At 44.2% G+C, this 22,274-nt stretch overlaps 1 pseudogene; it reads right to left on the minus strand.

Annotated features, from left to right (window-relative positions):
- LOC112120061 overlaps positions 1-2,338 on the minus strand; it is a 16,454-nt pseudogene extending 14,116 nt beyond the window's left edge.
- Positions 2,339-22,274: the final 19,936 nt, after the last annotated feature.

The raw sequence follows: 22,274 nt of genomic DNA on the forward strand, positions 1-22,274 counted from the left end.
CCCCAACATGCCACTAACACACATACTAGCATGCTAGCCTCGCAGATGCTACAGAACAGGGTACACCAGCACTGTAGGAAAAAGTCTAATATCTTCTCTTTGCTAAGGTAAAACTCAGGTTTAGGTCATGGGTAGTGAATAGGAGCTACTTACACTGAACCCCAAACCCTCCCCCCCACAACCCCCCCCCCCCCCCCGTTCTTTCTGATACACTGCCTTAACTTACCCCTCATTAAGCCTCAGTAACCACTGCCACCAAGCTGCTGACAACACATGACTGCAAGCAGAGACAGATTATGGTTTTGTGGGACCCTGGGCCAGAGCAAGTGGGGGCCCCTCTCCCACCCCTTCTGCCTGCAATCCGCCCCACCCTCCCCGGTGCTCCTGCTGGGGAAATAGGGTCAGGGCATGGGAGCTTTTCCCCCTCATCTGGCACTCCTGCCGGGGAGCGGGGTTGGGGCACGGGGGCTTCCGTCATTCCCTGGCAGGAACACCAGGTGGGAAGAGCGGGGCAAGCCCCCACTCCACAACCCCGCTCCCCAGCAGGAGCACCGGGTAGGTGGACCAGGTTGGGGCACGAGGGCACCTGTTTTTCCAAGGCCTCCCAATTGGCCGGGGTCCCTGGGTATGGGCCCCATTGGCCCAGTGGCTAATCCGCCACTGATCGCAAGAAGACACTTTTGTGCACCTCTAGAGACACAACCTACCAAAATTCAATGCCAACATGAAGCATGCTTGATTCTTCAAAGTACATAGCCCCTCTTCTCATACCACAGTCACAGCTCTGCCAACCTACCCCAACGAAACCTCCACCATTCAGTGCAGCTACACCAAACACCATGAATGACAGCTGGAGAGCATGCAGATAAATGTGTTCAAATCCTTGCAAGACAACACTACAATGACATGATATCTTAATACTTCCTCAGATCAACTTATTATGGCATCATCTTTACCGAACCCGCTGCAGTGGCTATTGCCAGCTCAAGGGCAGAGTTAAGGTTATATTGTGGGGGTAGCATGTACCTTAACTTTGCATTTCATAGTTTTCAGAGGTTTAAACTGAACAATTCTCCACATTCTGGAAGGGCACAAGGTAGCCCTGGGCAACCTTAACTCTGGTTAATGAAGATTTGGGCAGTTAATTTCATTGACGATCTGTTTCTTATTATTCTTCTGTCCCACAAATCCTGCCCTCCCCATGCAGTAGCATGGACTGCCCATGGAGTATGATTAGGCCTGGTAAACTGAGAGAGGCAAATAGAGGAATTTTGAGGGGGGAGGGCATGATCCAAATCTCACTGAAGTCAGTGGGATTTTTTCTACCCCTACATTTCAGTGGGATTTGGATGAGGCCCTAGAGAAACTGTCCACTTTTTTGTGCATGCTTAGAGAATGCCTTGTCACCTGAAGTTTAGTTGGCATCTCCAGCAGATTATAGTGTCCTGCTTGCTTAGCTCTGCTCTTCCAGTGGAGTGTTAAACACCTGAGCTCTGCGATCTGTTCTGGGGTCCAGTATGTTTCTGGTGCAACTCAAGGAGTTTCTTTTTTGATATAGGAAGCTCTAAATAGTTTGGTGCCAAGCTGCCACCTCTGTCTCATGTGACACCACGGTGTCTGAGAACAGCTGAAATGCTCAGGCCAATAGTCCCACTGGTTTTAATGGGCGGGGGATGGTGGTTGGACACTTTCAATGTAGGGTCTTGGGTGGAAGAGGAGGGAATTGAGATAAGGTGAGCTGGGGAGTTATTAGGCCTGAAGAGTTAGGGAGCAAAGATGGTGTTAAAGAAAAAGAGAAACCAAACCAAAATAACACTTATTGTTGGTCCAGTTTGGAATCTGTGATAGTTTTTGTCCAGTTTTATATGTGCAACTAAAGAGAATAATGGGAACGTTTTCATAAATACAAAACCCAAATAATTTCATGTATTTAGATTATCACTCTGCAATAAGAATATCCATCCAATGCTCTGGGCATAGTTTACAATCTTTAAGAAACATATGTATGAATAAACAGACCTGTAAATACCCCAAGATCAGATAAAGTATTCCAGCAACAAAATAAATATAGCCAAAAACAACTAAGGTCCTGCTTCTGCTCGATGCTTAAGTTTACATTCTGTGAGTAGTTCCATTGACTTCACTGGGACTACTCACAGTAATTGAAGTTTAATGTGAGTCAGGATTGGGGCCTAAATAATTCCTATAAGAAGCAGCAGAGGCAGTGAGGAGTCCTACCTGATTCCAATTTGTGAACATAAAAAGTTATGAAGAAAATAATAAAACCGGACAGAGAGGAGCTGAATCTGGACCTCTGGCAGAACAAGAGAAACTTCATCTTCACTGTAACTTCATCTAGACAACAGGGAAGAGGAGAGAAACAAGCAAACAACAATACAACTTTGTGAGTAGAATGCAGTGATTATGAGAAGCTGGATATTGGAGTTTTCACATGATGGTGTGACAGCATTTATTCCATATTTTAGAATGAAATTGAGTTTCCATTAGGAGTCTGATTTTGTACCCTCTGCATCATATCCGCGCATAGGCGCTGACTCAGTGGGTACTCCGGGCTGGAGCACCCACAGAAAAAAATTGGTGGGTACTCAGCACCCACAGGCAGCTCCCCGCCCCCCCACTCCAGCTTACCTCTGCCTCCTCCGCGAGCGCGCCGCCGCGTCCTGCTTCTCCCCCTCCCAGTGCTTGCGCCACGAAACAGCTGATTCACGGGGCAGGGAGGGAAGGGGGAGGAGGGGGAACGTGGCGCACTGGAGGAAGAGGCGGGGATTTGGGGAAGGGATCCAATAGGGACAGGGAGGGGCGGAGTTAGGGCGGGGACTTTGGGGATGGGGTTGGAATGGGGGCAGGGAAAGGGTGGAGTAAGGACAGGGCCAGGATCAGGGAAAGGGGCGGGGGGGCATGGGCACCCACCGGCGCCGGAGAAAGTTGGCGCCTATGTATCCACACACAAAGTCAGAGGGGTGTAAAATGGGATAAAAATTTCCCATGATCATAAAAAGGAAGAAAACTCTCCTAAATATGAATTAAGGTTAGAATTCTGAAAATTACTGAGCACTGACCTAATTGTGCCCCATTGATGTCAATGGGAAAGCTTGAATGGGGGCAGCAAGGTCAGACCAATCCTCAGAGGTTTCAACAATCTGACCCTAAAATTGTATGTGCCAGAATATTTCCTTTTTGTGATTGAAATGATGGCTTTAGCATTTTTTCCTCACAATCCCATAATCCCCTTGTGATGCTGGTAAACCAGCTGCCAGCTCTTGCCAAGCCTGTAGGTATCAGCTGAGCACTGACAAATTCATAGCTGGAAACCAGACCAGCTCACCTTTATGTTAATATTGTTCAAGATAGGTCTTAGACTTGTAAAGATTTGTTTAGTGCTTAGACTCTGTACAAGGCTTGTAAATTGCTGCATTCATTAATCTTACGTGTAATGGCTGTATCCCATGCTATAAGGTAATATGTAAGTTTTGCTTTATAATTGTAAAAATGCCTGCTCTAAACTTGTGAACCTAGGCAAGAAAGGTGGTTCCTCCACCCCTCCAGAAGAACTATCAAGACTAAATGGGCCATTGTGGAACATCACAACACGAAGGCTGGTTTAATGGCCCTCTTGCATCCATGAAGGTGCTATGTGTGAGAAACCACTTTCCATCAGCTTGAATTCTGGAAGAGGGAAATGAAGAGAGCTAACATGAAGATATTTCATCTCTTTGCTCTTTGAACTCTTACAAGGGCTGGAGCTAAAAAACAAAAAGCAGAGCTCCCCAGGGTCAACCTGGGTTAGCCCTAAAAAGACATTCAGTGCTGACAGATTACTACATCTCTGTTGCCTTTTGGAACTGAACTCATAGATTGAACTCATTTGTATATATATGTTACCTGCTTTAACCTGTAAATATCTCTCATTTCTTTTTCCTAGTTAATAAATCCTTAATTAGTTTACTATGGGATTGGCTACCAATGTTGTTTTTGGTCTAAGATACAAATTGATCTGGGGTAAGTGACTGGTCTCTTGGAACTGGGAGCAACGTGAATATTTTGTGATTTTTTGTGCAAGTGATCATTTGTCATTGAGTCGTTTTTCTGGGTGGCAAGATAGACAGGCGTGACCAAGACACTGTCTGTGACTCCATGGAAAGACTGCTACAACGATCCAGGATTTTTCATTTGTTACTGGCTTGGTAAAATCCAATTATAGAAATATACCACCAGTATGGGGTGTCTGCCCTGAGGTTGGCACTCTTGGTCATGAGCCACTCCAGACAGCATGACACTTCCCCACATACTTTACTTTTCCATAATGGGAAACAATAAGCCAATATCATAAGTAAAGGTGAGTAAGCTGTGCAGGAAGCACCTGGGAAGTGTTTAGGAACAGAACATTTTATGATTTATTGTTTGTATTACAGCAGCATGTAGGGAATCAGCCACTGATCAGGATCCCATGGAACCAGGCACTGTACAAAATCCAAATCTCTATTCTGGAGGGAATCCCCTCTCTCATGGATCTGTATGCTTCCACATGGCCAAAAAATACATTTGGGGTTCTTTTTATTTGCCTTTTGGTATCTGAGACTTTAGCTCACACTCAGGTCATATTCTCAAGCTTTTTTTCTACAATCATGTGGGCTAGAAACTTCTTTTAAAAAAAATAAAGCTGAAATTCTCTCATAATCACAGGATTTGAACAGTTGGAGTTTTAAGGAAAACATCAAATATTACAGGACGTTAAAATGGTGAGAATTCATAGAATATCAGGGGTGGAAGGGACCTCAGAGATCATCTAGTCCAACCCCCTGCTCAAAGCAGAACAAATCCCCAGACAGTGGGTTTTTTGTTGTTGTTTTTTTAACACCCCAGTTCCCTAAATGGCCCCCTCAAGGACTGAACTCACAACCCTGGGTTTAGCAGGCTAATGCTCAAACCACTGAGCTATAACTGGTCAAATATGTTTCATTAAAAATTCATAAAGAAATAATGGCTTTCAGAATGAAATAAAATTATTCTACTTAACTGCCAGGGGGCAAATTTGTCACTTACACATGGGAGAAAGGACAAGGGAACCATGCAGTGTCAGCTATAGGTAGTCTTAACTCAGGAAGTTCCTTGGAGAGGAAATGTAGCCAAACTCCAATCCTGCAGACAATGGAACTTTCTGTGCCTGCGTCCTGTAGATAACTAACTGTTTGGTTTGCAAAATAACGCAAGGAGGAGGGGGCAAGTAGATGAACAATAAGGGGTCACAAGAGGGGCAGATACATGTAGCTTGCTAATTATGTATGGTAATGATAGCAACTTTTGGCCAATCATACAGCGATGGATTATCATAGTCAACTGCATATAATACTTTGGTGTAAGTGTTTTCGGGGTTCTTGCTGACTTATGAGCTCAAACCCAATTGCAATTGAAATAAACGGATCGCCCCTCCTGGGGCTCCTTGCTTGATTAGCTGTGTCCGTCTCTCCTTATTCCTCAGCTGGAACGGACAGGAATTTCTACCACAAGAACAACACACACACAAAAAATCACAAAAGCTTTGTGATTTGGATTTTTCAACAACATATTTCAACAAAATGAATTTTCTTATTTCAAATAGATTCAAAATGAGCTGCTCAAACTAAAAGGAATCAAAAGCTTTGTTTATTGTTATTACTTATTATTGTTTCCCCTGCATCATTTCTTAAAAAAATAAATAAAAGAGAGAGAGAGAGAATGAATATTGGAAAGTCTCAACTCCCATGCCCTTCAAAATTAAAGTATTTGTTTTGATTTCATTCATTAGTTTAATGCAACAATTTGTTTCAAGCTGTTTCTTTTAAAAACTGGAAAAATCCATAAACATTTCAAATCAAACAAAAATCGTGCAAACTTTTTGATGAAAAATAAATCCCAGTTTTAATCATGCCCAGGGATGCCCTCATGAAATCTCCCCTCCGATTGCTTTTTACACCACAGGGAACAACGTGTCTCACAGTTTGTAACATGGCCTCACTTGCCATTATGTCATCAAATCTTTACTAAACCCAGAACCGTAAAATCACCCAGGCTACCTGTTTGGATGGTGCCAAATTGGTGTGGCCATACTGAATGAATAGTGAGAGCATAACTTGCCACGACTTAAACATGGCTGAAGGGCTGCAGAGGATCCTGGAACCAGGTTCCCTTTTAAGCAGAAGCAAATTTGATAAGGAACTGGCAAAGTCTGCGTGTACTATCGATATTGAGCCTATTGGTCAGCAAATATGGGCCCATGGAAAAGTAAATATCACATGTATAAAGTTCCAGCATGGAGCACAGGTCGACCTGGTTGTAGTGACCTTACAGCAAGGTCACCATGCAGAGAGTCAGAGTGAATGATTGATGAGTGAGTAAACGTGGGGTGATCTTCATTTGGTACCACCACCCTCAGCCCCTTCTAAAACACTAATTAGGTAAAATTAGTAACCACACGCCCGCTGGGCATGCTTTTAAGACATGTGACTCCTTTGAGGAAAAAGAGTACAAGAATCAAGCAAAGTAAATTACTGAGGTTGGGATTCCTTATTTAACGCTTGAAGAAGTAACACTGCTAGACAGAGTAGCCAAAACTCTGCTCCGTGGGCTCGAGTAGGACTATGAACCAGAGGGCCGTCTCAAGGCAACCAAGGCCTTGCCTCGAGGGAATCCGAGACAGACCAGAGGACTAAGAACAGAGCAAGAGGGAAGAAGCCGTCTATAAAATTGGTAACCACCTTCTCTGTTTGCCAAGCAAGAACTGCGTGAGGCTAGTGCAGGGCCGGTTTCTGTATGTTTGTGAAAGAGACTCGTTAAGGGGAATGTATAGCTCTTACATATAGCTCTCAATGTCTAACATAGGAGTTATGTGCTTAATATAACCCTTTACCGCTTGTGTAATTCCTTCTCAATAAACTGCTGTGTATTGAAGATAATTACTGTGGACCTTTTTCACTGGTATGACAGTAATGTGCTCTACCAGGAGCCAGTAAAGATCCATTTCAGGGGCAGTAGCGCCCCCTGTTGTCAACCCTTCCACAGAGTTGTGCTACAAAGACAGGAGGCAACATCAGCTCGATCACAAGATAACAATGCAATGAGTACAAACTGATCACTCAATACTTGTTGTGGATCAATTAACATGGACACAGAAAGCCAATACCTAGCTAAAAGTGGAGACATGCCCTCATTGTCTAATCACATTGAAGATTCTGGGCCAGATTCGGTAACACTTCAGATCGTGCCTAACGTTAGGCACGAATTTAATTCCCACCGATTTCAAACGGATGTAATTTTGTTTCTATTGATTGTGGATAAAATTGGACTTTCTTCCTTTGAAAGTATCAGAAGCAAAAGGACTCAGCCCCATAGTCAGAGGTAGAAAACTAGTGACAACAGGCAGGCCAGGACACTGTGGTGATGGTGGCTGAGTTTGCAGCACTGTTTCTCCCTATATTCTAAATACAAGAAGATTTTTTGTTACAAATCTCCCTTTAACCTTATTAAAAGCAGGACTGGACCCAATGTTCTGGAATAAAATACAGTAAAAGAGAAAATGAATTACTAATTGAACATACTGTAAAAACCTGGCTGTGCTAGGAAAGTGATCTGAACTGTAGTTTGATCTAGACAATAGGACAGTGAAAAGAAGAATACTTTATCGAAACATATTTTGCATTTACAGCTGATTTGTTAAACAAAGGAACCATTATCTGTATTTAGTGAATTGAACTGATTGTTTCTGGTCACCACAACCTTCAAGATTTTAGAGCTGGTATATTTCATCCTCCCACACTTTGTTTTTATTGATAAGTTGGAAGAGGAAAACAAATTTTAAGAACATAAGAACAGCCATACTGGGTCAGACCAAAGGTCCATCGAGCCCAGTGTCCTGTCTTCCGACAGTGGCCAGGTGCCCCAGAGGGAATGAACAGAACAGGTAATCATCAAGTGATCCATCCCCTGTCGCCCATTCCCTGCTTCTGACAAACTTTCCTGCTTTTTCAACTCCCAACTGGTTTCTCAACTTTGAATGGATAAGTCATTAAACTGAGCTAGTTGAGTACATTGAAATGAAGAAAATATTTGCTCTGCACCTGCAGTAGAGGTTATTGCTGTCAAAATTCTGGTTCCAGGTGCTTAGCCAGTGACTGCCACTAGTCATTCATCTGACTTTCTTTGAAACTTCTGTAGCAAGCGTATACTGCTTGGATATTATATATAAATTTCAATGATTTTAATAGATTATAGTAAATTTAGGCTTTGTCTTAATTTTAACTTAAATTTAAACTGTTTTTAAAAAAAAAAAAAAAAAAACCTTTATTTAATTTAAATTTAAAAAATCCAAGTTAAAGAAAAAACTGATTTAAATTAAAAAATCATTTAACATCCACCGGGTTTGATATTTCCTTCAGCCCCTGTTGCCAAAGAACTACAGCACTTTGAGGAATTAAATTAATAGGTGTGATTCTTTGGCTTGGGTAGATTGGATGAATTACTGTAGAAAGCTCAAATTTGTTTGTCCCTTTCAAAAGCAGAGCAGTAGCATTCCCAACCCCAGTAATCAAAAATCAAAAGTCAGTGTAACCCCACCCAAATGTCTGGTCTTGTGGCTTTGATTAGCTGTAAAACTGCATGATTTTATTGGCGAACTCATGAAGAATGTGGTATCTGGGAACACATGCAAGCTGTAAATTGCTTTTTACTAGGGCTGTCAAGCAATACAAAAAAATCATTGCAATTAATCACGTGATTTAAAAAATTAATCGCCATTAATCGCTGTTAATAGAATACCATTTATTTAAATATTTTTGGATGTTTGCTATATTTTCAAATATATTGATTTCAATTATAAAATGTACAGTGCTCACTTTATATTTATTTTGATTACAAATATTTACACTGTAAAAAAAAGAATATATTTTTCAACTCATCTAATACAATTACTGTAGTGCAATCTCTTTATCATGAAAATTGAACTTACAAATGTACAAATTATATACAAAAAATAACTGCATTCAAATATAAAACAATGTGAAACTTTAGCGCCTACAAGTCCACTCAGTCCTACTTCTTGTTCAGCCAATCGCTCAAACAAGTTTGTTTACATTTGCAGGAGATAATGCTGCCCACTTCTTGTTTACAATGTCACCTTAAAGTGAGAACAGGCGTTCGCATGGCACTGTTGTAGTTGGCATCGCAAGATATTTATATGCCAGATGTGCTAAAGATTCATATTTCCCTTGATGCGTCAACCACCATTCCAGAGAACACACTGATGATGGGTTCTGCTTGACAACGATCCAAAGCAGTGCGGACTGATGCATGTTTATTTTTGTCATCTGAGTTAGATGCCACCAACAGAAGGTTGGTTTTCTTTTTTGGTGGTTCAGGTTCTGTAGTTTCTGTATTGGAGAGTTGCTTTTTTAAGACTTCTGAAAGCATACTCCACACCTTGCCCCTTTCAGATTTTGGAAGGCACTTCAGATTCTTAAACCTTGGGTGGAGTGCTGTAGCTTTAGAAATCTCACATTGGTACCTTCTTTGTGTTTTGTCAAATCTACAGTGAAAGTGTTCTTAGAACGAGCAACATGTGCTGGGTCATCATCTGAGACAGCTATAACATTAAATATATGGCAGGAGACATGCAATTCTCCCCCAAGGAGGGCAGTCACAAATCTAATTAACGCATTATTTTTTTAACGAACGTCATCAGCATGGAATCATGTCCTCTGGAATGGTGGCTGAAGCATGAAGGGGCATATGAATGTTTACCATATCTGGCACATGAATACCTTTCAATAATGGCTAAAAAGTGCCATGCAAACGCCTGTTCTCACTTTCAGGTGACATTGTGAATAAGAAGCGGGCAGCATTATCTCCCATAAATGTAAACAAACTTGTTTGTCTTAGCAATTGGCTGAACAGTTGGCGATAAGTGGAGTGACCCGGCCCCAACCTGCTCCGCTCCGCCGGCTCGTGCTGGGGGGGCAATTCCCCCCCCCCCCCCGTGCCCTCCAAGCCTAGGGAGGAGATGGAGCGGTAGGGAAGGGGCATGGGATGGGGAAGAGAAGGGGATGGAGGAAGCGGGAGCAGAGGGGAAGCTGGAGCCCAGCATTCGGCATCCTCTTGGCAGAAGCTGGGGCTCCCCTGTTAAGCAGGCCCATCGAACCCTCACCCTGACAAGCCCCACCTTCCCTGCATCTGTAACGCCCCGATGAGCCCCCCCAACACCCTCTCCACTGAGCCCCAACCACCTGCATCTGGACTCCCACCCAATGAACCCCACCTCTCCTGCACGTAGACCCCCGCCCCACTAAGCCCCAAACACCTTCACCTGGATCCCCTGCAGAGTTCCATTGCCCCTGCACCTGGAACCCCGCAATGAGCTTCTGTGCATCCAGATCTCCCACTGAGCCACCCACACCCAGATTGCCCCCACACTAAGTCCCTCTGCACTTGGATCCTGCTGCTGGGCTGAGCCTGCTAACCCACACCTGGTGTGCCTGGCACAGGGAGACAGGGCCCCAGGGTGTTTCTGGGGCAGGCCTGGCCCTTGCACTGTTTCAGGATCAGGTGCAGTCTCACTGCCGAGTCCCTGTCCCAGGATGGGGTAGAATCATAGAATCATAGAATATCAGGGTTGGAAAGGACCTCAGGAGATCATCTAGTCCAACCCCCTGCTCAAAGCAGGACCAATTCCCAACTAAATCATCCCAGCCAGGGCTTTGTCAAGCCGGGCCTTAAAAACCTCCAAAGAAGGAGACTCCACCACCTCCCTAGGTAACGCATTCCAGTGCTTCACCACCCTCCTAGTGAACATGTTTTTCCTAATATCCAACCTAGACCTCTCCCACTGCAACTTGAGACCATTGCTCCTTGTTCTGTCATCTGCCACCACTGAGAACAGCCAAGCTCCATCCTCTTTGGAACCCCCCCTCAGGTAGTTGAAAGCAGCTATCAAATCCCCCCTCATTCTTCTCTTCTGGGCACTAAACAATCCCAGTTCCCTCAGCCTCTCCTCATAAGTCATGTGCTCCAGACCCCTAATCATTTTTGTTGCCCTCCGCTGGACTCTTTCCAATTTTTCCACATCCTTCTTGTAGTGTGGGGCCCAAAACTGGACACAGTATTCCAGATGAGGCCTCACCAATGTCGAATAAAGGGGAACGATCACGTTCCTCGATCTGTTGGCAATGCCCCTACTTATACAGCCCAAAATGCCGTTAGCCTTCTTGGCAACAAGAGCACACTGTTGACTCATATCCAGCTTCTTGTCCACTGTGACCCCTAGGTCCTTTTTCTGCAGAACTGCTACCTAGCCATTTGGTCCCTAGTCTGTAGCAGTGCATGGGATTCTTCCGTCCTAAGTGCAGGACTCTGCACTTGTCCTTGTTGAACCTCATCAGGTTTTTTTTGGCCCAATCCTCTAATTTGTCTAGGTCCCTCTGTATCCAATCCCTACCCTCTAGTGTATCTACCATGCCTCCCAGTTTAGTGTCATCTGCACACTTGCTGAGAGTGCAGTCCACGCCATCCTCCAGATCATTAATAAAGATATTATTATTAGGAGGGTAGGAGGAGACTGCAGGGTAATCTCCCACCTCCATGCAACCAGTGGCCTGTGCTCCCCATTGCCATGTTGGAGCCTCCACATTTATTTATTGACAAATAAAATGTGCAGAATTTTAAAATATTGTGCACAGAATTTTTAATTTTTTGGTGAAGAATCCCCTCAGGAATATGGGGTGCAGTGCAGCTGTGATGGTGGGACTGTGAGGAAGGTGGTGGGCAGTGGGGAGGTCTATGGGCGGAGGGTGCTGGGCGAGCAGTGTGGTGTGCAGGGTGTGCTGTGCAGTTGTGGTGGGAGGCCAGCGGGGGAGGTCTCTGGGAGGGGTGGGGGCTGGGCATACAGATCTGTAGTGGAGGTCTTTGGGCAAGGGGGCACTGGGCATAAGGGTGGGACACTGGGCAGGGGGGCGGTGGGTGCGGGCCTGCCCTCAAGGGGGAGGGGGATGCTGGCAGCACAGGGCTGGGCAGGTCAGTGTGCAGCTGGCAGCTGCAGGTTTGTAAACACTGCCCATGTCCCCAGCCTGCCCTACACTCTGGACACTGTCCATCCTGCCCCCCTGCACCTTGCCCCATGGGGCCCCACAAATATGTTTGGCGCCAGGCCCACAGAAAGTTAATCTGCCCCTGCTTAATTCCCACTGATTTCAGAAGGAGAAAGGGATGCAATTTTCTGTTTTGATTGACTCTGGACATTATTTTACTTTTTTGTTTTGAACGTATCTGAAGCAAAAGGATTCAGCCCCACAATTTGTTCTAGAAAACGGCAACAACAACAGGCAGAAAACTAGACTGATCACAGCTGGTTTGGCACAGTAAATTTCTTCCTGTATACAAAATATAGGTAGTTATTTGTTACAAATCTCCCCCTGAGGTCACCGAGAACAGGATCGGGCCCAGTGTTCTTAAGTAAAACACAGTAGCAAAAGAAATAATCATTCACCATGTAAAAAAAATCTCATTACATTGCTAGGAAAATAGTCTGTGATGCATTTGACTATCAATCATTTTGAGTGTGCATGTGATGCAGTGTTTACAGAAAGAGTAAAACGAACTATCACAGAGTTATTTAATATTTGCATTGTTAATCTGTCCCAGCAATAACCTGGGTATATTAGGGGTTAGAAAGAATCATTTTGAAGTCAAATTACCCTACCTGATTGGTCCTTCCGAGAAGATTTGCAGTCTTCAGGGTGTGCTCAGACCTCACTGGTTTTGTTGAGATAGAGACATTTTAAATGACTCCTTCAGTTTATCAAGTTGCCACTCCGGGCTCATTCTGGCTTTCAAACAGCTGCAGCGTTTTCTCGTCGCTTTTCCTTACACTTGTTTAAAGAAATCGGTTTGTGTCCGAACTGCCAAACGCCCGCTCCGCTTGCAGAGTGCTCCCAATGTGAAAGTGAAACTTCCCGAGAGGAAATGGGAACGAGGAACTCCCCCCTCCTTACTCCTGTCGGCCGCCCAGCCCCAAGCTCCTGCCAGCAACGGGGGCGGGGAGGAGCCCTCAGCCGCTCCGGCCCCGCCTCCTCCCACCAGAGGCTCGTACCACTTGGTGGAGTGAGCGGGGAGGAGAGGCTTGTAGTGTATTAAATTGCTCTCCATAGGAATGTGCTACTTATGGTGTACTGAGCATGCTCAAAGCAACAGAGGGTCCTGTGGCACCTTTAAGACTAACAGAAGTATTGGGAGCATAAGCTTTCGTGGGTAAGAACCTCACTTCTTCAGATGCAAGTAATGGAAATCTCCAGAGGCAGGTATAAATCAGTATGGAGATTACAAGGTTAGTTCAATCAGGGAGGGTGAGGTGCTCTGCTAGCAGTTGAGGTGTGAACACCAAGGGAGGAGAAACTGCTTCTGTAGTTGGATAGCCATTCACAGTCTTTGTTTAATCCTGATCTGATGGTGTCAAATTTGCAAATGAACTGGAGCTCAGCAGTTTCTCTTTGGAGTCTGGTTCTGAAGTTTTTTTGCTGTAAGATGGCTACCCTAACATCTGCTATTGTGTGGCCAGGGAGGTTAAAGTGTTCTCCTACAGGTTTTTGTATATTGCCATTCCTGATATCTGACTTGTGTCCATTTATCCTCTTGCGTAGTGACTGTCCAGTTTGGCCAATGTACATAGCAGAGGGGCATTGCTGGCACATGATGGCATATATAACATTGGTGGACATGCAGGTGAATGAGCCGGTGATATTGTAGCTGATCTGGTTAGGTCCTGTGATAGTGCTGCTGGTGTAGATATGTGGGCAGAGTTGGCATCGAGGTTTGTTGCATGGGTTGGTTCCTGAGTTAGGGTTGTTATGGTGCGGTGCGTGGTTGCTGGTGAGAATATGCTTAAGGTTGGCGGGTTGTCTGTGGGCGAGGACTGGCCTGCCTCCCAAGGTCTGTGAAAGTGAGGGATCATTGTCCAGGATGGGTTGTAGATCACTGATGATGCGTTGGAGAGGTTTAAACTGAGGGCTGTAGGTGATGGCCAGTGGAGTTCTGTTGGTTTCTTTTTTGGGCTTGTCTTGTAGCAGGAGGCTTCTGGGTACACGTCTGGCTCTGTTGATTTGTTCCTTTATTTCCTTGTGTGGGTATCGTAGTTTTGAGAATGCTTGGTGAAGATCTTGTAGGTGTTGGTCTCTGTCTGAGGGGTTGGAGCAGATGCGGTTGTACCTCAGTGCTTGGCTGTAGACAATGGATCGTGTGGTGTGTCCGGGGCGGAAGCTGGAGGCATGAAGGTAGGCATAGCGGTCGGTGAGTTTTCGGTATAGGGTGGTGTTAACGTGGCCATTGCTTATTTGTACTGTGGTGTCCAGGAAGTGGACCTCCCGTGTAGATTGGTCCAGGCTGAGGTTGATGGTGGGGTGGAAGCTGTTGAAATCATGGTGGAATTCTTCCAGGGTCTCCTTCCCATGGGTCCAGATGATGAAGATGTCATCAATGTAGCGTAGGTAGAGTAGGGGCGTGAGTGGACGAGAGCTGAGGAAGCGTTGTTCCAGGTCAGCCATAAAGATGTTGGCATATTGTGGGGCCATGCGGGTGCCCATAGCGGTGCCACTGGTCTGGAGGTATATATTGTCACCAAATTTGAAATAATTGTGCGTGAGGATAAAGTCACAGAGCTCAGCAATAAGTTGTGCTGTGTCATCATCAGGGAAACTGTTCCTGACAGCTTGTATTCCATCTGTGTGTGGGATGTTTGTGTAGAGAGCCTCTACATCCATGGTGGCTAGGATGGTGTTTTCTGGGAGGTCACCAATGCATTGTAGTTTTCTCAGGAAATCTGTGGTGTCACGGAGATAGCTGGGAGTGCTGGTGGCGTAGGGTCTGAGTAGGGAGTCCACATATCCAGACAGTCCTTCAGTGAGAGTGCCAATGCCCGAGATGATGGGGCGTCCAGGATTTCCAGGTTTGTGGATCTTGGGTAGTAGATAGAATAACCCCGGTCGGGGCTCTAAGGGTATGTTGATTTGTTCCTGTGTTAGTGTAGGGAGTGTCCTGAGTAGATGGTGCAGTTTCTTAGTGTATTCCTCAGTGGGATCTGAGGAAAGTGGCCTGTAGAATTTGGTATTGGAGAGTTGTCTGGCAGCCTCCTTCTGGTAGTCAGACCTGTTCATGATGACAACAGCACCTCCTTTATCAGCCTCTTTGATGATAATGTCAGGGTGGTTTCTGAGGCTGTGGATGGCATTGCGTTCTGCACGACTTAGGTTATGAGGCAAGCGATGTTGTTTTTCCACAATTTCTGCCTGTGCACGTCGGCGGAAGCATTCTATGTATAGGTCCAGACTGTCATTTCGACCCTCAGGAGGAGTCCATGTGGAGTTCTTCTTCCTGTGTTGTTGGTGGGAGGGTATCTGTGTATGAGTGCGCTGTTCAGTGTTATCTTGAAAGTATTCTTTGAGTCGGAGGCGGCGAAAGTAGGCTTCCAGATCACCGCAGAACTGTATCATGTTCGTGGGGGTGCTGGGGCAAAAAGAGAGTCCCCGAGATAGGACAGACTCTTCTGCTGGGTTGAGTGTGTAGCTGGATAAATTGACGATATTGCTGGGTGAGTTAGGGGTACCCCTGTTGTGGCCCCATGTGCCAGGTAGGATTTTAGACAGCTTACGGTCCTTTTTCCTTTGTAGAGAGGTGAAGTGTGTAATGTAGATCTCCTGTCTTATTTTACTAAAGTCCATTTGTGTGGAGGGTTGGTTATTTACGGAAGTCTCCAGGTTGGAGAGCTCTTTCTTGATGTTTATCTGTTTGCTGTATAGGATGCTGATCAGGTGGTTCCTCAGTTTCTTTGATAGTGTATGGCATAATCTCTCACTGTGGTCTGTGCAGTATGTAGATAGCAATGGATTTTTCACCTTCAGTCCATTTGGTATGATGTCCATCCGTTTGCATTTGGAAAGGAAGATGATATCTGTCTGTATTTGTGCAAGTTTCTTCATGAGGTTGATAGATTTCCATTCCATACGGCTAAATGCAGTGCCTTGCATGGTGTCAAGTATCAGAGGGGTAGCCGTGTTAGTCTGAAGTTACTTGCATCTGAAGAAGTGAGGTTCTTACCCACGAAAGCTTATGCTCCCAATACTTCTGTTAGTCTTAAAGGTGCCACAGGACCCTCTGTTGCTTTTTACAGATTCAGACTAACACGGCTACCCCTCTGATACTTGAGCATGCTCAGTACATCTGCTGATGCCACTGTCCTTCACCTTGTCCTTATTAGCCATAAGATTCTGCAGACTGCTTTTGACAGGGGTTAAAAAGGGGCAAAGGGGGCGAATTGGAGCAGGGGGTGGCCAGGTTCTGAGCAGGGGGTGAAAATTTACTGGTCTGGGGGGTCAAGCAGCTGGAGGTAGCAGTAGGAGAGGGGCTAAAGGGCAAAATCAGGAATGGGGGGAGGAGGTGGAGTTAAGCCCAGGAGTGAGGCACCAGCAGAGGGTGTCAGAGGGCAAAACCCTGGCACAAGCAGGGACAGAGGGGGTAACAGTTACCCCAGTGGCACTGAGACACCACTGCTTGGCAAAATAGTTTGAGGGGGGGGGGACAAGAGGCATTTTTATTTGAGCAAAGTGGCTTTTGTGTATGGTCACACGAATTGAGCATGCTCAGTAACATCTGCTGAAGCCACTGCCCTTCACCCTGCCCTTATTAGCCGTAAAAATATGCTGACTGCTATTTACAGGGGTTTAAAAGGGGCAAAGGGGGCAAATCAGAGCAGGGGGGTGGCCAGGGTCTGAGCAGTGGGCGGAAATTGAGTGGTCAGGGGGGTCAAGCAGCTGGAGGCAGGATTAGGAGAGGGGCTAAAGGGCAAAATCAGGGCTGGGGGGGAGTAGGCGGAGTTAAAACCAGGAGTGAAGCGCTGGCAGAGGGTGACAGAGGGCAAAACCCAGCACAGGCAGGGCACAGGGGGTAACAGTTACCCCACTGGGACTGAGACCCCAGTGTTTGCAAAAGTGGTGGGGGACAAAGGGGCTTTTTTATTTCCCCTCTCACAGACAGCACCTCTCAGCATCGGCTTCCCAGGGCTGGGTTCTTAAAGGCACAGGCATCCCAATGCGTAGTCAATGCAGCTCCTCTTTGTCTGATCTAACCTACTGAGGCTATGTCTACACTACAAAGTTCAAAGTGCTGTCGTGGGAGCCAGTGCTCCTGGTAATCCACCTCGATGAGGGGATTAGCTCCGAATACTGGGAGCCGAGCCTGTCCACACTAGCGCTTTAAAGCACTCAAACTTGCTGCGCTCGGGGTGTGTGTGTGTGTGTGTGTGTGTGATTTTTCACATCCCTGAGCCAGCAAGTTAGAGCGCTTTAACTTGCCAGTGTAGATAATCCTTGAGATTTAATTCAGTGAAACATTTTACACATATCCCCTCAGAAACAAAGAATCCCTTATCACTGTATCTGATTACATAGAGTCTCCGAGCAGTTTCCCAAGTTGTCTTATCTGCTGCTGGGATTCCCTGAATTCCCTGAATTTTTAAATTTAATTTTTTCTTTTCATTTTTGAGCTGACTGAATTTCTGGCCTAGTGTCAAAACTTTGTTTTGAGTCAATCCACCAATGGGGATTGCATTTTTGCAACTGTTATTTTGCCTCTTAGTCTAGTCCTTAGTGTTTTTCTGCATGCTGTTGTGTACAACTTGATTCTGAAATATTCAGTAAAGGCAGTATACTATCTCCTATAATGTTGAGGATGGATTCAGGCAAAGAGATAATAGAATATCAGGGTTGGAAGGGATCTCAGGAGATCATTTAGTCCAACCCCCTAAATATATGGAGATATACCTATCTCATAGAGCTGGAAGGGACCCTGAAAGGTCATCAAGTCCAGCCCCCTGCCTTCACTAGCAGGACCGAGTACCGATTTTGCCTCTTAAGGATTGAACTCACAACCCTGTGTTTAACAGGCCAATGCTCAAACCACTGAGCTGTTCCTCCCCCTTACTGAGCTTAATGTCTTTCTCCCTGGAAACAAATCTATTGTAATTTTTGCAGACAATTAGAACTGCCATCATAGGTCAGACCAATAGTCCGCCTAATCTAGTGTCCTGTCTTGTGACAGTGGCCAATGCCAGGTGCTTCTAAGGGAATGATCAGACCAGGCAATGACTCAGTGAACCATCCCATTGTCCACTCCCAGCATCTGGCAGTCAAGGGACAGTTTAGGGACATGCAGAGCATGGGCCTGCATCCCTGATTATCTTGGCTAATAGCCAATGTACTTATCCTGAGGGACTGATCTAATTCTTTGTTCAACCCATTCATAGTTTTGCCTTTCAAAATATAATGAACACACATATACAACCCCAAGATACCTTTACAACCACAAGAATTCTAAAATCATGAGTTACACACCCTCGAGTCAAGAAATTTTAATAAATAAATTATATCTTTTTTTTATGTGCCTCTTTGTTCCTGAGCCTGTAGGGTTCAGTAAGGCCAGTTCCAATGCCTTGAGCCTAAACACCTGAATGAATCTTAGTCTACCCTCATACTGTTCCTGTTACCTCTCCCAAACATTTCATAGACCTAAGGCCATATCTACACTTAAAGTGTGGGTTAACTCAAGTTATGTCAGCATAGAGTCACTACAGTTACTATGTCAAGTATCAGGGGGTAGCCGTGTCAGTCTGTAGCCACAAAAACAACAAGGAGTCCGGTGGCACCTTATCTGTTAGTCTTTAAGGTGCCACCAGACTCCTTGTTGTTTTTACGGTTATTATGTCACTTGTGTGCATGCCTCCTGGAATCCTTGTCTCAGCAGTCAGGGTACTCACCAGAAGCACTTGTATAGATTCAGAGTGAGGTGCACCATGAATAGATATCCCACTATATTTTGGGAAGCTTTGTTTTGGTAGTGTATGCTGGGTACCAAACAGGTCAGACGGGGTGGTTGTGACCATGGGATCCAACTTCTTATAATGCATTGTTAACTATCCACTAATTTCATATGTATCCCATACATAAATGTATACATAATGTTAACACTTTTTTTTCTAAACCCACTAACCTGCCTGGCCCTCCTCACTGTCTGCCATCTCACACAGACTCATGGAGCTTGCATGGCTCTGCACTATTGTCATGAGCGTTTGCACCCAAAGGTGCATGCTCCTTTACTATTTGCAGAGCAGCAAACATACATGTGGGGTGTGACATTATACTCTACATTCTTTATGAAAATATGCTTATGATATGGATATGACATAGCTAATATATACTTTATGCAAGATGGCTGATGTGGGGTATCATTGCAAAACTTAAGATCTATTGACTGTGTTTATCCACCCTGTATGCATGTAACATTTGTATCTGAGGCTAGAAATATTGACCATGTCTCTGTATTTCAAATGTCCTCTGTGGGATGAGGCCAGACAATGTTAGTGGCTTATTGAAGGAATGCACAAAGACATAAAGATTACCCCAGGAACTGTGTGCAATAGGAACCTCTGAACGATAGTGCTATACAATGGGGACTACTTGACCAAGATCAGATACCTCTACACTGTGGGTGCTGTTTGACCCAGGTCACAGCACAAGAGCCTTCCAGAAATTGGGGGGAAGAAAGAAAAGGTGGACAATGACAGCCTACAAGAACAACCAGAAACACCTGAGGTACAAAGACTGAACAGTGAGAAGTGCTTGTCCCAGCAATCTGGATGATGGGAAGACAGACACTTCAGCTCAGCTCAGCATACTGAGAACGAGAAGGATCTGACATTATCAACCACTGAAGAATAATTCAGGTGTGTATAGTATATCTTGTGTCCCCATTATGCAGGCATAGACCTTTTGCTCACTGCTAATAACACTAATGAAAACAACACAAGACAAGTTAAGTTTTAACAGTGAAGACAAAGGCTAAAGAAAATGTCTCAAAAATTAAATGAGCACGCAATGAGGTGACATGTGAGTACCACAGTTCTGAGTGTAATTTTTGTGGTGATACCTCTTTGCTCCTTATGTGCATGAAACAGTGACAGAAGTGGAAGTCTGTATAAAGCACAATGGTAGATTTTCTGCCTATGAGCTTGCTTTCCAAAGGAATTAAGTATTTCATATACTATTTATAATGTTTTTCACTACTCTCAATGTTTTGTGTGCGTTCAATGTTTTTTTTTTATTAGTAGACTGTATGACCTACTATGCAGTGGAAAGGGACTAATAAAGATTTCTTTTTAAATGTTCAGACTTTCATTAAGGTTTTTCATGCAATAGCCATGAAATTCCACTTGCAAAATGTTTTTTAAACAGTCCTGAAAATATAGGAATGTGGGGTTGGGTCTCTCTTCTCCAAAAATGTGTTTGGTATCAAGTGTTTGTCTAATGGGTATTTTGAGGATGGCAACTAAGCATCTTGTCATACAGTGAAAGTGTCACTTAAGATTTCTTGAGTAATAAACATGTACATAAGGCTTTGACACTGGCCCTAAACCATGGTGGATTTGATTTAAAGTTAAATAATAATTTAAATCATTAGTCAGGAAGACTCAATTTAATCATGGTTTTCTAGATAAAAGTGCATTCTTGTTGGTTGTTATAGCCTTAATACATATTCTTCACAACTCAGAGTTAGATATGTTTCATTTCTAGAAGGTACACACTATACATTTTTAAACAGTGATTTATTTAGAAAACTTTTAAGAGTAGTTTTACAGCTATATCAGAAAATGAATGTGTGACATTCTATACCTTGCGGGAGTGTACCCCATGTTCCTCATTTTCATATAATTGTGATCTTACATATAAAGCATGCCATGTAAGGTATCAGGGGAGAGGGTTAGGGTTACACACCAAACCTGTCCAAAGGAAAGTTTATGGCATATGTTTTTTCCTTTCAGCCTAACCTAGAGATGTGCAAAAAATTGGGACTACAACATAGCTTCACCAACCCATACCATCCACAAACCAATGTACTAGCTGAAAACACAAACAAATCCATCAAAAGGTAATTTTAGGGCAGGGAAAATTATAGTATTAATAGAAAGGAGAATGTACTTTGATAGAAGCTACAAATTGCTTCAAATGTTTAGTACATTGAAACTCAACTTGTCTTCTATTTCAAGTAAAAGGAATTATCCCACTGCACTAGGATGGCCTCTTTACGCCTTTTCGATTGCATACAATTTCTCTCAGTAAAGACAGTCCTTTCCCCTTCCCCCACAAATAATCCATCCCCATTTTTTACAGAGCATTGCACAAGTTGGTTGATGACAGTGCGACTAATTGTGATGAATTTCTTGGTGACATTGTATTTTCTTTGAGAACAAAACCAAACACGACAACCAAATTGTCACCCTATCGACTACTTTGAGGCAAGATTCCCAGACCAAATCTCAGACAACTACACGGTAAGTGTCCTTCAGCTTTCAGGTGCATATGTTATTCTGTGATTGTTCTTTTTACAAACACAACTCCTTCTCCATTTGTTTCCAAAGCCAACAGATTTTGAGGAACTTGATGAAGAATACTACAAAGAGTACATCATGAAAATTGAAGCTAGACGTGATGCTGAAACTAAACTGGCTATTAGTAATATTTCAAAAGCACAAGAAAAGCAACAAATACAGTATGCCAAAATGAAGACTCGTAAACATGGGGAAATAACATTCAAGATTGGTGACACTGTCATGTTACTAAATGCGAGAAGAAAAACAAGAAAGGGAGGGCAGCTACAACCGACCTATGTGGGACCATACAAAACTGCCGCTGTAGAGGGCAAAAGAGTTAAATTAGGAAACAAGTTAGGGAAAGGTTTAGCAAAGTTGTACAGTACCTCCCAACTAAAAGTATTTAAAGAGCCTTCAAAATTAGGTGAGGAAAACATATCACAGAGAAACATGGAAAAGGAAACTGCTGTGGATGACACTGTGAAAACCTCAGAGGTAGGAGAAATGGGAGGCAATGTATCTAACAAACTTCGCAACAGCCAAGTGGCGGTCACACACACGGAAAAGGAGGAATGTGTAGTGTAAAGAGTTTCAAGCAGTCATCCAGGTGATTTTGATGACATGGTTACAGAGGATGATGAAGACAGAGAATGGTTTCTCAAAGGTGTTGCTTACCACACAGTTGTTATTAAAGAATTTGTTGACACATATCGATTTATCAAGCATGTCAATAGTTTCCATGTAGGAATGGAATGTTTGTTTGCAAAAATCATTTCTCTATCTCTTTTGTACACTACACTACACAAGAGAGGTGGGAGGCACA

The sequence above is a fragment of the Terrapene carolina genome, unplaced genomic scaffold, assembly GCF_002925995.2.
Source record: "Terrapene carolina triunguis isolate 2854851 unplaced genomic scaffold, T_m_triunguis-2.0 Scaffold192, whole genome shotgun sequence".
Taxonomy (NCBI): domain Eukaryota; kingdom Metazoa; phylum Chordata; order Testudines; family Emydidae; genus Terrapene; species Terrapene triunguis.